Source organism: Notamacropus eugenii, chromosome 3 (genome assembly GCF_028372415.1).
Source record: "Notamacropus eugenii isolate mMacEug1 chromosome 3, mMacEug1.pri_v2, whole genome shotgun sequence".
NCBI classification, from domain to species: Eukaryota; Metazoa; Chordata; class Mammalia; order Diprotodontia; family Macropodidae; genus Notamacropus; species Notamacropus eugenii.
In genome coordinates, this window is record NC_092874.1 from 353,101,006 (window position 1) to 353,113,801 (window position 12,796).

A 12,796-nucleotide genomic window follows, 5' to 3' on the forward strand; every position below is an offset into this window, starting at 1 on the left:
TGGGTGTTGTATTGTGTCAGAAGCTTTTTCCATGTGTGTTCATGCGATCATGTGATTCTTGTTGTTCTTGTTACTGATGTGTCCAATTAGTTATACTTATAATTTCCCTGATATTTCCTAAAAGATTTAGAAAAGTTAGATATGACAGACCTGGAGAAAACTGAATGAGAGTAGAAGGAAATATACCTTTTTCTTAGCTGTATGTGGCACCATCACAAAAACTAATCCTATATTAGGACATAATGAATTAGGACACAGATGCAGAAAAGCAGAAGTATTTGATGTACCCTTTTGGACCCATTATGGTCCAAATAAATGCAATAAAAATTACATTCAATAAAGGATTATACATGCAACAAAAATTTTTAGTGATTCCAGTTAGCATGGTCAGGAGTATGTGAATAGGAGTTCAAGAGGAAGGGTCATGAATGTAATCCAGGTTTGGAGTTTGGCAAGCATCAGTGATCAGTGATGGGATAAGAGAGCAAGAAATCCAAGGACAGAAGATACTGAAGACTTGAATCCCCAACTAACTAGTTGAGTTTGGGAACGGAGGAGAGTTGCTAGAACAGTATTGATGGCCCCGAAGGATTTGAGGTGATAGTGAGGATAAAGAAGAGGTTAGGTGTCTTAAAGCATAGGGAAATACTAAATGGTCATGACCTGAAAAATGGATTTTTGAGTTCACAAACATAGAAGTGGAATATTTGTTGGTGATGGCAAGATCAAGAGTCATCTTGCTGTATGTAACTGAGGTACATGTAGGTCATGAGAACTGAGTCGTCTGAGGAACTGGGAAACCCAGCCCCCTTGTTTTATAGATAAGGAAACTGAGACCCAGCAAAGTAAAGGGAATTCTCTAAGGTCATACACTAGTAAATGCAAGAACAAGGACTTAAACCCAAATTCTTATTATAGCATATCTCAGGCCAATGCTTTGGTAGCCTAATATCCAGGCAAAGCACTGGACATTGAAGAGATTTCTGTTTTTGTCCTGGGCTTCCATTCCCTTCCTATGTTACTTGACACAAATCTGGGACTCTGCTTTCCTCACTTGTAAAATGAGGGAATTAAATGAGCAGTGACAGAAGAAATTACGGTATATAAACATAATAGAATATTATTTTGTTTTCAGACAGCATTTGAAGAATACAGAGAAATATGGGAATACAGTGAAGAAATCAGAGTCAGAACAATATACACTGATTATAATTATGTAAAACAATAATTATAGAACAGTTTAAAAATACACACAAGAAAAAGGAATCATCTGAGGATATGAAAGCAAACAAAGGTCTTTTATTGTTAATGTTTAAAATCTTGTTTTAAACACTGTGAATAATATAGTTTTCCACAATATCTTTCACTTATTTGAATGTGTGATTTTCTTGATAGCTAATGAGTTTATAATTACTAAAAATAAAATGAGAAGGTTGGACTAAATAAATGATCTCTAAAGTTCCTTGCAGCTCTAATTGTCTGTGAGTCTATAGATTTTGTAATTTTTGGGAACACTGTGGATCTGAAAATATATTTAATTTCTGTTGGTATGCACGAATAAAATGTAGTAGCCTCCAAGATCAAATATAAACTTTTCTAGTTGGCATTCAAAACCCTTTATAACTTACTCCCTCCCCTTACCTTTCCGGTCATCTCATACTTTTTCCCCTCCATGTACTCTGTGATCCAGTGACACATCAGCTTCCTTGATGTTCCAGGAACAAGCTCCTTGCATTTTCACTAGCAGCCCCCATGCCTGAAATTCTCACTTCTTTTTGCTGTTTCCCAGCTGCCCTGGCTTCTTTCAGGTCCTAGCTAAAATCCTACCTTTACAGGAAGCATTTCCCCCATCTGCCTCCCCCCTTAATTGAAAAAACTTTCCTCCGTTGATTACTTTGTGGTTTACCCTGTACATATCTTATCTCTACCTAGTTGTTTGCATGCTGTCTCCTCTATTATTACATCATGACCTCCTTGAGAGTAGGGACTGTTTTTTGCCTTTCTTTTTATCCCCATCTCTTAGTACAATGCCTAGCACGTAATACGAGCTTAATAAATGTTCAATTGACTAAGAAGTTAAGTGATGTTAAATAGAAATCATGTATTTCTGGTATCATGCAGATGGAATCAGATTGATTATAGGATTATACCAAAGTGAATATCAAGATTAAAAATGAGTGTCATAGTACCGGAACTCAGTATGATTCAGTAGATGTTAAAAGCAATCAGTGTGAAAATTCATAAGTCAGGGAGGATTAGGGACGGAGGCCAGGTAGTAAACATTGATAGAGTGCCTACTACGTGCCAGGTTCTGTGCCCTTACAAATATTAGTTAATTTGATTTTCATAACAATGTTTCAAGATAAATGGTGTTATTATCCCAATTTATAGTTGAGGAAATTGAGGCAAACAGAGGAGAAGTGATTGGTTCACTGAATTGCTAATTTATGGAATTATGAAATGGGGGCAGACTTCCCTACCCACAATGGCAGAGGGAAGTAATGCAAGTCACAGAGGGTGCAGGGGACTAATGGCACAGAAAGCTCAGAGATAAATGGTGTAAAAGAGGTGGAAGATGGAGGCAGACTGACTGTGTGGACAGGGATGAGGTAGTGGAGGAAGCAGGCAACAAGAGGAAGAGGGGAAGTCACAGGGTGTCATTCACATAACTGTGGGTTAGAGTTGGGAGCACTTGATATCATGGACCCAACTGGGGATGGAGGAGGAATGAGTTTAAGGTCTAGGCCCAGTGCTTATTCTAGTATTTGCTGCCCAGCTTGATACTCTAATGTGAAATACAGAAAAAAGATCTATTTATTGTCTAGAAAGCAAACTCTTTTAGACTGTTTAACAGAATTTGTGGCTAAAAAGGATGGTAGAAGTCATCTAATCTACTCCCTCCTTTTACAAATTCAGTAACTGAGGCCCGGGGAGGGGGGCGGAGGGTTTAAGTAACGTATCTAAAGTCACACAGATTTTAAGTAGAAGAGATGGGACTTGAACTCAGGTCCTCTGACTCAAGTCTAGCACTTTTAGCTGTACCAAGGTGCCACCTCATTTTGTCTCTGTGCCAGAGCCTAGCAGAGTCCCTGGCAGATATTCCCCTTGATGACTTAAAACTTGAAATAGATTTATTTGAGTTTCAACCAGTTTTCCTGATCTCCTTCTGGTGGAAATGCTTAATTACATTTCATCCAAGGATGCCTGCAGAAAAAGAATCGAGTACAGTAGACACACTTTTAGTATTCTTTTTTATTTGCATTTTTTTTTTCAGTTTTAGACCTTAACCCTTAACCCAACAAAAGAACAACGGTAACTCGATGGAATGCATTTTCTGTAACAACATTAAACAACTGAGCTTTAACTGTGTGGATGCCCTGAAGAAAAAGAATATATCTTATGGACTGGGAGTTTTAGTATTAGAAAAGATGGCTCATCCTCTTTAGCGATGAGGGGGACGGGAATGTAAATAGAATTGCTTACGTATTTGTGCTTTAGGTATTTTATTAGTTTCCTTATAGTATTTCAGCATTTAATTTTCTTGTCTTAAAACTTTTATGCCTTTACTAAGTGGTTGAGATTGTGAGTTTTCTGACACTTATTAATTACACTGGATTTTTCATTTTAATTAGACAGACTCTTCTGAGACTAAACCTTTTTACCATTAGGCTGTTTGAAACCTATGATATGAAAAGGGAGAATTCTTTCAGAACATTATTTACATGATTTTAATTAATGATTATAATCTCCACGGTCATTTTTGCAAAAGATCATTTAATCCCCTTAACCAATTTTCATGATTTGCATTTTGTTAAAACGTAGGCCCTGTAGACTTATTATTTTCATGTTCAGGTTTGTTTTTTCCCAAATAAAACTTATTTTCAGAGAATTTTATTTTGTTACTGCTCCAAAACCCATTTCATACCTTTGCACCTGTTTCTCCTGCAGAGCAAGCCCATTGGTAGGAAAGTAAAGTTGGCATCCCTTTGCCAAGACAGAACATAGCCCTTGGCAAGGTTACCTTTGAAAACAGCTTTTCATGTGGAGACCTTATACCAGAAGCTTGGCTGTTTCCCAGCTCCTCTGACTGCCTAATGAAGGGTCGAGCTCCCTACCCTGTATTCTTCATTGCTTGAGGCACGTCCGTGGAGGGTTTCTTCTGAGAATAGGCTCTCTACCCAGCATTTTAAACTGCAGTACAAGTTTAACCTTTCTAGAAGAAGGTCAATGTGAGTTTTTATTAATAACACAGAAGAAAGCTGATCGTCCTGGCTAAGTACAAACTGTTAAAAACAATGAGTTATCAGCCTGTTATGAAGATTGGTTTGGAAACTTTTGCATTACAAAATTATGGATTTTCTTTTGTTTTATTTTTAAATTAGCTCTTCCCTTAAATTGATATGCATGACTTTAAAGATTGTTTCTAACTTGGGTTGTATTAGCAGATAGGCTGAAATCCCAATCTATTTTGAATATAAGAAGTTTATATATCTCTATATGTATATGTATGTATATATTAATGCTATTATGCATTTTAGAACACTTGCCAGTCTGCTGTTTTAAACTATCTGCAGTTTTATGGCTTCATTACCAAAATGGATTCTTTGATACTACACTTGAAATTGATTTTCTTCCTAGATGTAAGGCTGTGAAAAAAATGAGACCCCTCCACACCCCCCAAAAGAAAAACCGTTCATTTGCACAATGATACCTCAAAATTTAGCCCACTTTAGTCTAAGGGCTTTTACAAACTCCCTTTACCTCATTTGATTCTCATAGGAACAACAAGATTTCTGGGAGTAGGACCTCCATTTTATAGATGGAGAACCTGAAGCCCCCACAGTCACACCAAGATGACAGATGGCAGTGTCTTTTGGTGCCTTCTCAAGTGATCTCTAGGCCAACTGTCTTATTTTACTTCTTAGTAAGTTGTGACAGTTGGGAATGCCAGGATTCACACTCATGACTCCACACCTTCATGACTCCAGAACTAGAGGACAGAGTTGTAGTCAGAAAGTAGGAGCTGGAATCTGACCTGCTGTGTGACTCTGGGAGCATGAGCCATTGAACCTGTGTGATCCTCACTTTCTTCACCTGTAAAATGGAGGAAGTATTAACAGTTACAGGGTGATTCAAGGGGGAAAAATGTAGGTAAAAAGGTCTGCAAGCCTTATGAATATGTTGTTACTTGTATTGGACTGTCACTATATTACGCTGCTTTTACACAATCCACCTGGACCACTACCTGCAAATGTTACCTGGCACTTTAACTTTCATGGTGGTATCAAGAAAGAAAGAATTTTCTTGTGATTTACAAAAAAGTACTTTGGCTTTTCACTCCTCTTTCTTTGCTTCCTGAGCTCCCCTAACTCAGCTTTTGCCTCCCATGTCTCAGTCAAGAGAATGGTTTAGATTTTTAGCTGGGATCTTGATCCCTAACTCAGTAGAGAGTCTGTAATAGTGAATATAGAACTGTTTTTAAAGCATGAAGACTTGTATTAAAGTCCTGCCTCTAAAATAGACTTGCTGTGTGACTGTGGGCAAGTCACTTAGACTCTTGGAACTGTATGTCTAAAACTTTTAGAGAATAACTTTTATGGAAAGTACTTTAAAGTTTTTAAGGTGTTAATATTCTCATTTTACAGATGAGAAAATTAAGACTGTGTCAACTTGAGTTAAAGAGGAATACCTAGTAGCAACAACACAGTCTTTTAATTGAGGCGAGGGGCTTGCAGTCTGGGGTCACCACGCAGCACTGGTGTGCGACCATGCCTGGGAAAGACAGGGGTGGGAGGGAGGTTCTTGGGTGGAACAGCCCAGAGAAGCCGACTGAAAGTCCTTAGGGAAGTCTCAGAAAGAGTGGTAACATCAGACTTTTTTTCCCTTTTTTTAAACTGGTTTCAGTGTTCTTCTTGTAACTGGTTTCAGTAGCTCTCAGGCAGTTCATAGCTCTGGGATCAGGCAGGGTCAGTTTATGGTCAGCTGAATTCAACATTTAGACCAAAAAGACTTTGAGGAGCTTGATATGTTGCCGGACCTTGACGGTGTTAGTCACTTTAGTCCTGAGTTTTGCTGAACAAGCTGGGGAACATCTGGGAAGGAAAATGATAATAAAGAGGGTGCTCAAGGGGGCCTGAAATACCAGCCTACGGAGGGAACCCAGGCCCATAGGGAACCAGATGGAAAGGTCACCAATCCACCAGGGGCGGAAGGGATCAGGCTCAAACTTGATGTGGAAAGAGACCTCTGGGCTAGGAATGCCAGAAGCCAAATCTTTCCACCAAGGGGTTCTGGTGTGGAGTGATCTGCTCCAATGTCTAATGAGCAGATTTCATCTTAGATCTCAGATGTCCCCTATCAGATGTCTGATTTCTGGAAACATCTTCCCTTGAGGTGGCTCTGAAGTGGATTCCTCTATATTGTGTTTGTTTCTTGTAGAAATTCTTAGATATTCCTGCTAAAATCTTTTACAGAACAAATCTCAGTATGCTGTATTGCAACTTCTCCAATAATTAGTCAGACCCAGCTCAAACGTTTATTGTTATGACATTGTTATATTAAATTAGGAACCCATAGTTCACTTGACACTTCAGCAAATTTCAGTTTCTTAATTTAAACCCCTTGTTGCCTTCATCTTTTTTAGACTCTGTATTTAATACAAGCACTGCTAACAATAGGCTGAAGAATGTTAAAAAGAAACATTTACTCCCGTTATTTAATCCCCTTAGGAGTATGAGATGCTGTTAAGGATCATATGTAAATGAACACAGAGTTATCAGATGAGTTGTTTAACCATGCTCAAATAAGCCAGACGTTACACCCAGACAGACTACTGCTCTTTTGCTTGGATTTCAAAGCATGCTTTATACACAAGTGTCACTTCTGCGTAAAATTGGAATTCCCTTAGAGGTAGCACAGGATATTCCATAAGTTTTTCTCCTTTAAGGTTAATCCTTTTCTTTAAAATAAGACTAAAGATGTTTCAGATTTAACTGTGAACTAATTAATAGATATATTTTCAGGCTCCACACACTCTTACATCATTGTCTAATTATTCCCATAACATTTTGAAAAATTTAAGGACCTTATCTTATACATGGACACATATCTAGCTATAAACAGGCTGACATATTTATTTATTTGTTTGGTGTGTGGAATCCCAGATTTAAAACACCAGGAGGTGCTAATGTATTGCAACAATATATGAAGGACTTGCCCTGGGATTTTGCTACGAGAGGAAGAAGCAGATTGGCACCACTATAGCGATTCTAGGCCAAAGTCTATGGGCACAGAATGACTAAAGCATCCTTAGTTCCAAAGGATTTCAGGTAAGTATAGGATAAGCAGCCAAGTCTATGACAGGATACCACATCCAGGCTCCGAATTAACCAGGTGGGAAGCTGAGTCAAGAGGGTCCTACCTTGGCTTTCCTGAGGTTGCTCTCTTAACCTTTTTTCCTAGGGACAGGTATCCTGTCCATAGATCACAGACTTCACCCCCATTGTGCTGCTGGCATTTTCCCAGAAGTGGTGAAATGTTGGCTCAAGGACACAAAAGACCTGAAAATGAAGCTCAGAAATAAAATTTGGGGTCTCAGAAGGTTTCACCCCATTACCAGTCAGGTGACCTCAGTTCATTTGAATGTATTTCCAAATTACTTTATGTAGAAAATCATATACGCCTTTAATACAATTAACAAATTTAGGTGGGATGTACTTCCTTGATGAAAGCTGGTTTGTAATGTGAGCTCATTTATAAACCCTGGCATTCTAGCTTGGTGGGAAGGTAGCTCTTCCACCTCTGGATCTAGTAGCTCTAGGTTTAACCATTGCATGGACTATATTACCAGCACAATTGAAACAAATTTCTAACCATTTCAAATAGCAAGTTTCACACACCTTACCAGATAAAACAATGAAGAGTTATTACAATCTTAGTAAAATAAAATACATTCAACAAAGATAAAATTTTACCAATTTAGTTTCATAACTATTATTATTAAGTCAGGTCAAAGTATGTTGGGCTGTTATGTCATTGCTGTTAGAATTATTGTAGGTGGAGGATGGCTGCTTTTTAATCCAGGCAAAAACTACTGAGTTTGGTGTGATGCTGATAAGGCATTATCTGCCTCAAATCCGTGAGAGTTTTCACAAGGAGTCAGTACAATGACCAGAGCACTGAAAATCACAATAGCGAGCATTTACAGATTATTTGGTATGAAATATGGGCAAGGCCTGATGTTAAGTACTTCATAACCTCCTCTTGCAAAGCCTCCTAAAAGGTGGATGGGCAGAACTATTAGATGCTTATCTAACCTTACTTGTAACAGACTAAGAAGTCAAAATTTGGAATCTTTTCCTTTTTTGATTTTTAGTTGTCAACTAAAATTAAATAAAATCATTACAATTATCTTTTATACTTATAAATAGTTTCAAATATTTAATATTTTTTAAAAACTGAACCTATAATAATTTATAATGAATATCGCAATTTAATCTATAACTCAAAAGAAAACTTATCTAAAAATAATTTACCATTTTACCAGTACTCCTAACTCAATGAATTATCAGATCAATGTGAGGTATTATCTTTATCCACATTACAGATTGGTAAATTGAGGTAACTTGTTTTAAGATCACACAATTGCCAAATCTTTAGAACCATGCAATTTTCCCCAACACTGTCTTAATGCCAAGTAATATAGCAAGATCTGATTTATCAAAAGCATCTTATTATGAGAGACATAATTTCACTCAAAACGAGACCAAAATAAATTCAATTGCACCTGGATCTGTTCTCCACATAGTATTACACAATCTTAAGTTATAATTTTAACTACTTGACATTATATGTTTCATGAACCATTTTCATATTATGGGCCCACTTAAAAGTACATTTTAATTGAATTCAAGGCTGGGTTTTATAATTACTAATAGCAAAGTTTAAAATCTCCGAAGGAACATGTTTGCTTTAGCTCTCTAGAACTTTTCTCCATTTACTTTCAAATCAAGTTGCAATTCTTATTACTGAAGTTTCCATAAAATAACTACACAAAAACTTTATCTACTTACAAAAACTTGGTCTATTTAAATAACACTTAAATCCTAGTTTATTAGTTAGTGAAGTAACTTAAAGCAATTATCCTAATAAATTTTATGTAAATTTCAAGTTGCTTTCTTAAATAAGCTTCTCTTTTTCTGGGCAAGAAGCAAACCAGTTCTCAAAAATCCAAATACATAATTTATTATAAAAATGGTTAGGAGTTTTATATAATTTAAAACAGAATTTCTAAATTCAAAATACATGCCAATTTTAAAGTTATTTCTAAATTGATTTCTACTTCTCTTTAATCTATAAAACTCTCAAGTATCCAATTAGTTTTTCTAATCAGATTTTGTTTACTGTTCGGTTGGTTCCTGATTCATACAAACTTTTCTATTTAGTTAACTTTTAAAACTCTATTTGATGGCCAAGAAGCCAGACAGTTCCCCAGATTAAAATTAAACATAATCTATGAACCTTAATTTTGGTATTCAATTAAACCTAGATTTGCAATTTCTAATATTCAAGATCAATTTCCAATTAAAATTTTAGTTAGAAACAAATTACTTAAAAGTAGGTAACAAAATTAAGTTGTGCTCACCCCGACCCCCTCCACTATCTTTCTGTGTAAATTGCCCTTCTGAAAATTCTGCCTTGTGCTGGAGAGATTTTCATAGCTCAGTGAGCAACGTTATCGAAGAAAAAGGGCTTATTCAAAATTAATTGGCTAGAGAGGGAAAAGGGAGCGCTAAAGAAAAGCCATCAGGTGTTTGTCTCAAACTGTTTCTTTCTCACTATTGTTTTTGCTACTTTTGGCCCCCATTATATGTAAAAATGATTTATAGTAAGACAGATAACACTAGCACACAGTGGGGCTGCCTGCACTCTTGGTCAGGTTCACTCTAGATCTGGTGAGACAGGACAGGAAGAGAGCTTTATTCTAGTTTAATCTTCTCCCAAGAGGGTTTGCTGGTAGTGGGAGTACCACCTCCTACAGCATTCCCTAACCACCCTTCTCACATGGGGCCAATGAAAAGAGGGGGGCAACTATCCCTGTGTCTTGATGGAGTCAATCAAGACAGGCACAATTTATGCTTCCCCTAAATACCCTCAAGCCTCAATGGGGGCCAATTGAGGCAAACTCAGATTCCCCCAAAGCTTTGATGAGGGCCCATCAAAGCACACAGCATTCCAGCTTGTGCACGCAACCCTAAGGCTCCCCACTTGCCTGCCGGTGCCCACCAGCTTTATAGGGTCACAGACAAAGAAGGCATATTGCCAGCAATGGCCTCGCAAGTTTATACTATTTCATTGTTATATCTCACTGTACAATTGCAATGGATATTTACAATTTAAGCACAAATGTTCATGTTATTTATCATTATATAATGTTGCACAAGCATGGTGGAGATGTTTACAGGTCATGAACCTGGGCAGTAGAGATGGTTATGGCCATGGATCTTGGGAAACTAAACTCTAAGAAAGAATACCAAAGATCCACCTTACACACACTAAAATCTACCTTACTTACACCTAGCTTTAAACCTTTCAGTTTCCACTACAGTTGGACCCAAAGTCAAGGGTGTGGCTCTTACCAACCCCTCCTGTTCCCCCATTTCTCAGAGCGGAAGGGGAAGAAATAAAAAAGCTTCCTTTTTACTCATGGAATACACACACACACACCGGCACACACACATCCACATGTATAGGACACTTAACACAAATACAAAAGACTGTATACGTTTCTTAAAAATAATTTTGTGTGCACAAATGAAAGTCCCTGTTTTTAGGTAAAATTCTGGGATATAGACACACAGACACAGACACGCGCACACACACACATATATGTATACACATATGTATGTTATGTGCACACATATATTTTACACACACACACACCGAATTTTCTAGATACCAAAGGACCCTACCTTGTCTAGACGTGATTTGTTTTTGTTGCTATTAAAAAAGCTGTACTGTGGTCAGCAGTGGCAGATTCAGACTTGGTTAAATTCTGCCAGTTATCCAAGTGCTTGCAAGTACACGTTTCATAATTTGAAAACAGAACCTGGGGAGGTGTTGGAACAGACCCAGCACTGCCCATAAGTCTTTTAACAAACCGTTTATCAAAGAGTGGGGAACTCAACTGAAAAATTAGCAGTAGTTAAGAAACTCCAGACATCCCTTGCCCACTTTGAACCACCGTGCTGCTAGCAGGTGTCAGAGGTTGAACACAACAGCCAGCTGGAATCCTACTCCTGACAGCAGATGTATCAACTTCATTAAAGAGGACTATGAAAGTAGCCATTATAAAGGGTCTTGTAACTGATGCAAGGGGATTACAGTCCAGGGCACCGGGGTGCAAGAGTTCTCACGAGGGGCAGCAGGGGCAAGGGTGGGATTTACATCAGTTTCAACAGGGAGGGAATCCCATGTGAAACAGTCTCAAGAAGCTGTTACATAAGTTCTTTTACTTAAGAACCTTTCATAGAGAAGGCTAGGGAGGCTGAGGAATGGTAACATCTGGCGGTTCTGGAATCAGGCAAGGTGGCCTCCTAGCTAATCTGCATTCAGCAGCTGAGAGTTTTAATGACTTCATCCAGGGCCTCAGAGTGAGTGTGTGAGGCAGGCTTCCAATTCAGGATCTCCAGAATCCCGGTCCCATACTCTGTCTATTCTGCCGTGTAGTTCCTGCCTCAGAGAAGGTACTAGTAGAGAGAATTCCCTCACCTCAGAGTTAATTATACCAATAAAATCACGAGACCAATTGCTGCTGTAATTCCCAATTCCTTTGTCTCAATGAGGTGCTCCCTGCCCCATAAACCAATAGATTCTTTCATCCTTTCCCTTAGAATTTTTTTTTAAAAGTATCTTCCTTCAGCAATTTCATTTCATCATTTGATTCTGGTCAATGCAATTTATATTTAAGTACTTAGAGAAAATGACACAAAAGTAGCCAAGAGAACACTGCCCAAATAGGTTTTTTTTTTCCCTAAGAAGAACATATAATAATTAACTATAAGAAATTATAACAAAATCTCAGGACAAACTAAATCCAAGCATATGCCATTCAGTTCAGTAAGCATTTATTGAACTATGTTTGACAGACCAAATACAACATTTTCTTTAAAACCCAAATAAGCCTCCCAGATCGCTACTTTAAGAGGCTTATTTTCCCCAGGGTAATACTCAATATGAACTGCTTTGTGGGAGACAAGTTTCTCTTTTGCAGATGTGTTGAGCGATCACCTGATAAAAATTTTCTATAAAATAAGCCAAAGACAACAAAATTTCCAGGGCACTTTACCATTTTATTTATTTTTTTATTTACTTATAAAGGAATAGATTAGGACTTCACTTGTTATCTAGCTTATATCTATCAACAAGAAATGAAAGTGCAGGATCTCTTAGTTAGAAAAATCACTTATTAGAAGCTAGAGGACTTATCTCTTTAAATAATAGACCTTGTGCTCCTATGAGTCTTTGGTTAATGGTTTTGATGTTAACTAATGTTGCCTGTTATTAAAAAAAGATTTATTTCTTATCAATGCTGTAGTGAAAAAGACTATTTGATATGAAGACAGGGTTTCAAATCTTGGTTCTCCTATGTCAACCTTCAGAGTTTAGTCTTAGAAAGTCTAAGAGAGACAAACAGAATTAGGTTTTAGCCATGTTTATTTTTCTCAAAGTGGGTAGCAACCATGAATCCATGCATAGGAGCTGCAGTTTGGAACTTAGCTCCCTTTGGAGTTAGGGT

At 37.6% G+C, this 12,796-nt stretch overlaps 1 protein-coding gene across 2 annotated transcripts in view; it reads left to right on the top strand.

Moving 5' to 3' along the window:
• Window positions 1-12,796, top strand: part of FBXL17 (F-box and leucine rich repeat protein 17) — a 493,494-nt gene that overhangs the window by 233,018 nt on the left and 247,680 nt on the right. The window lies entirely within an intron of this gene.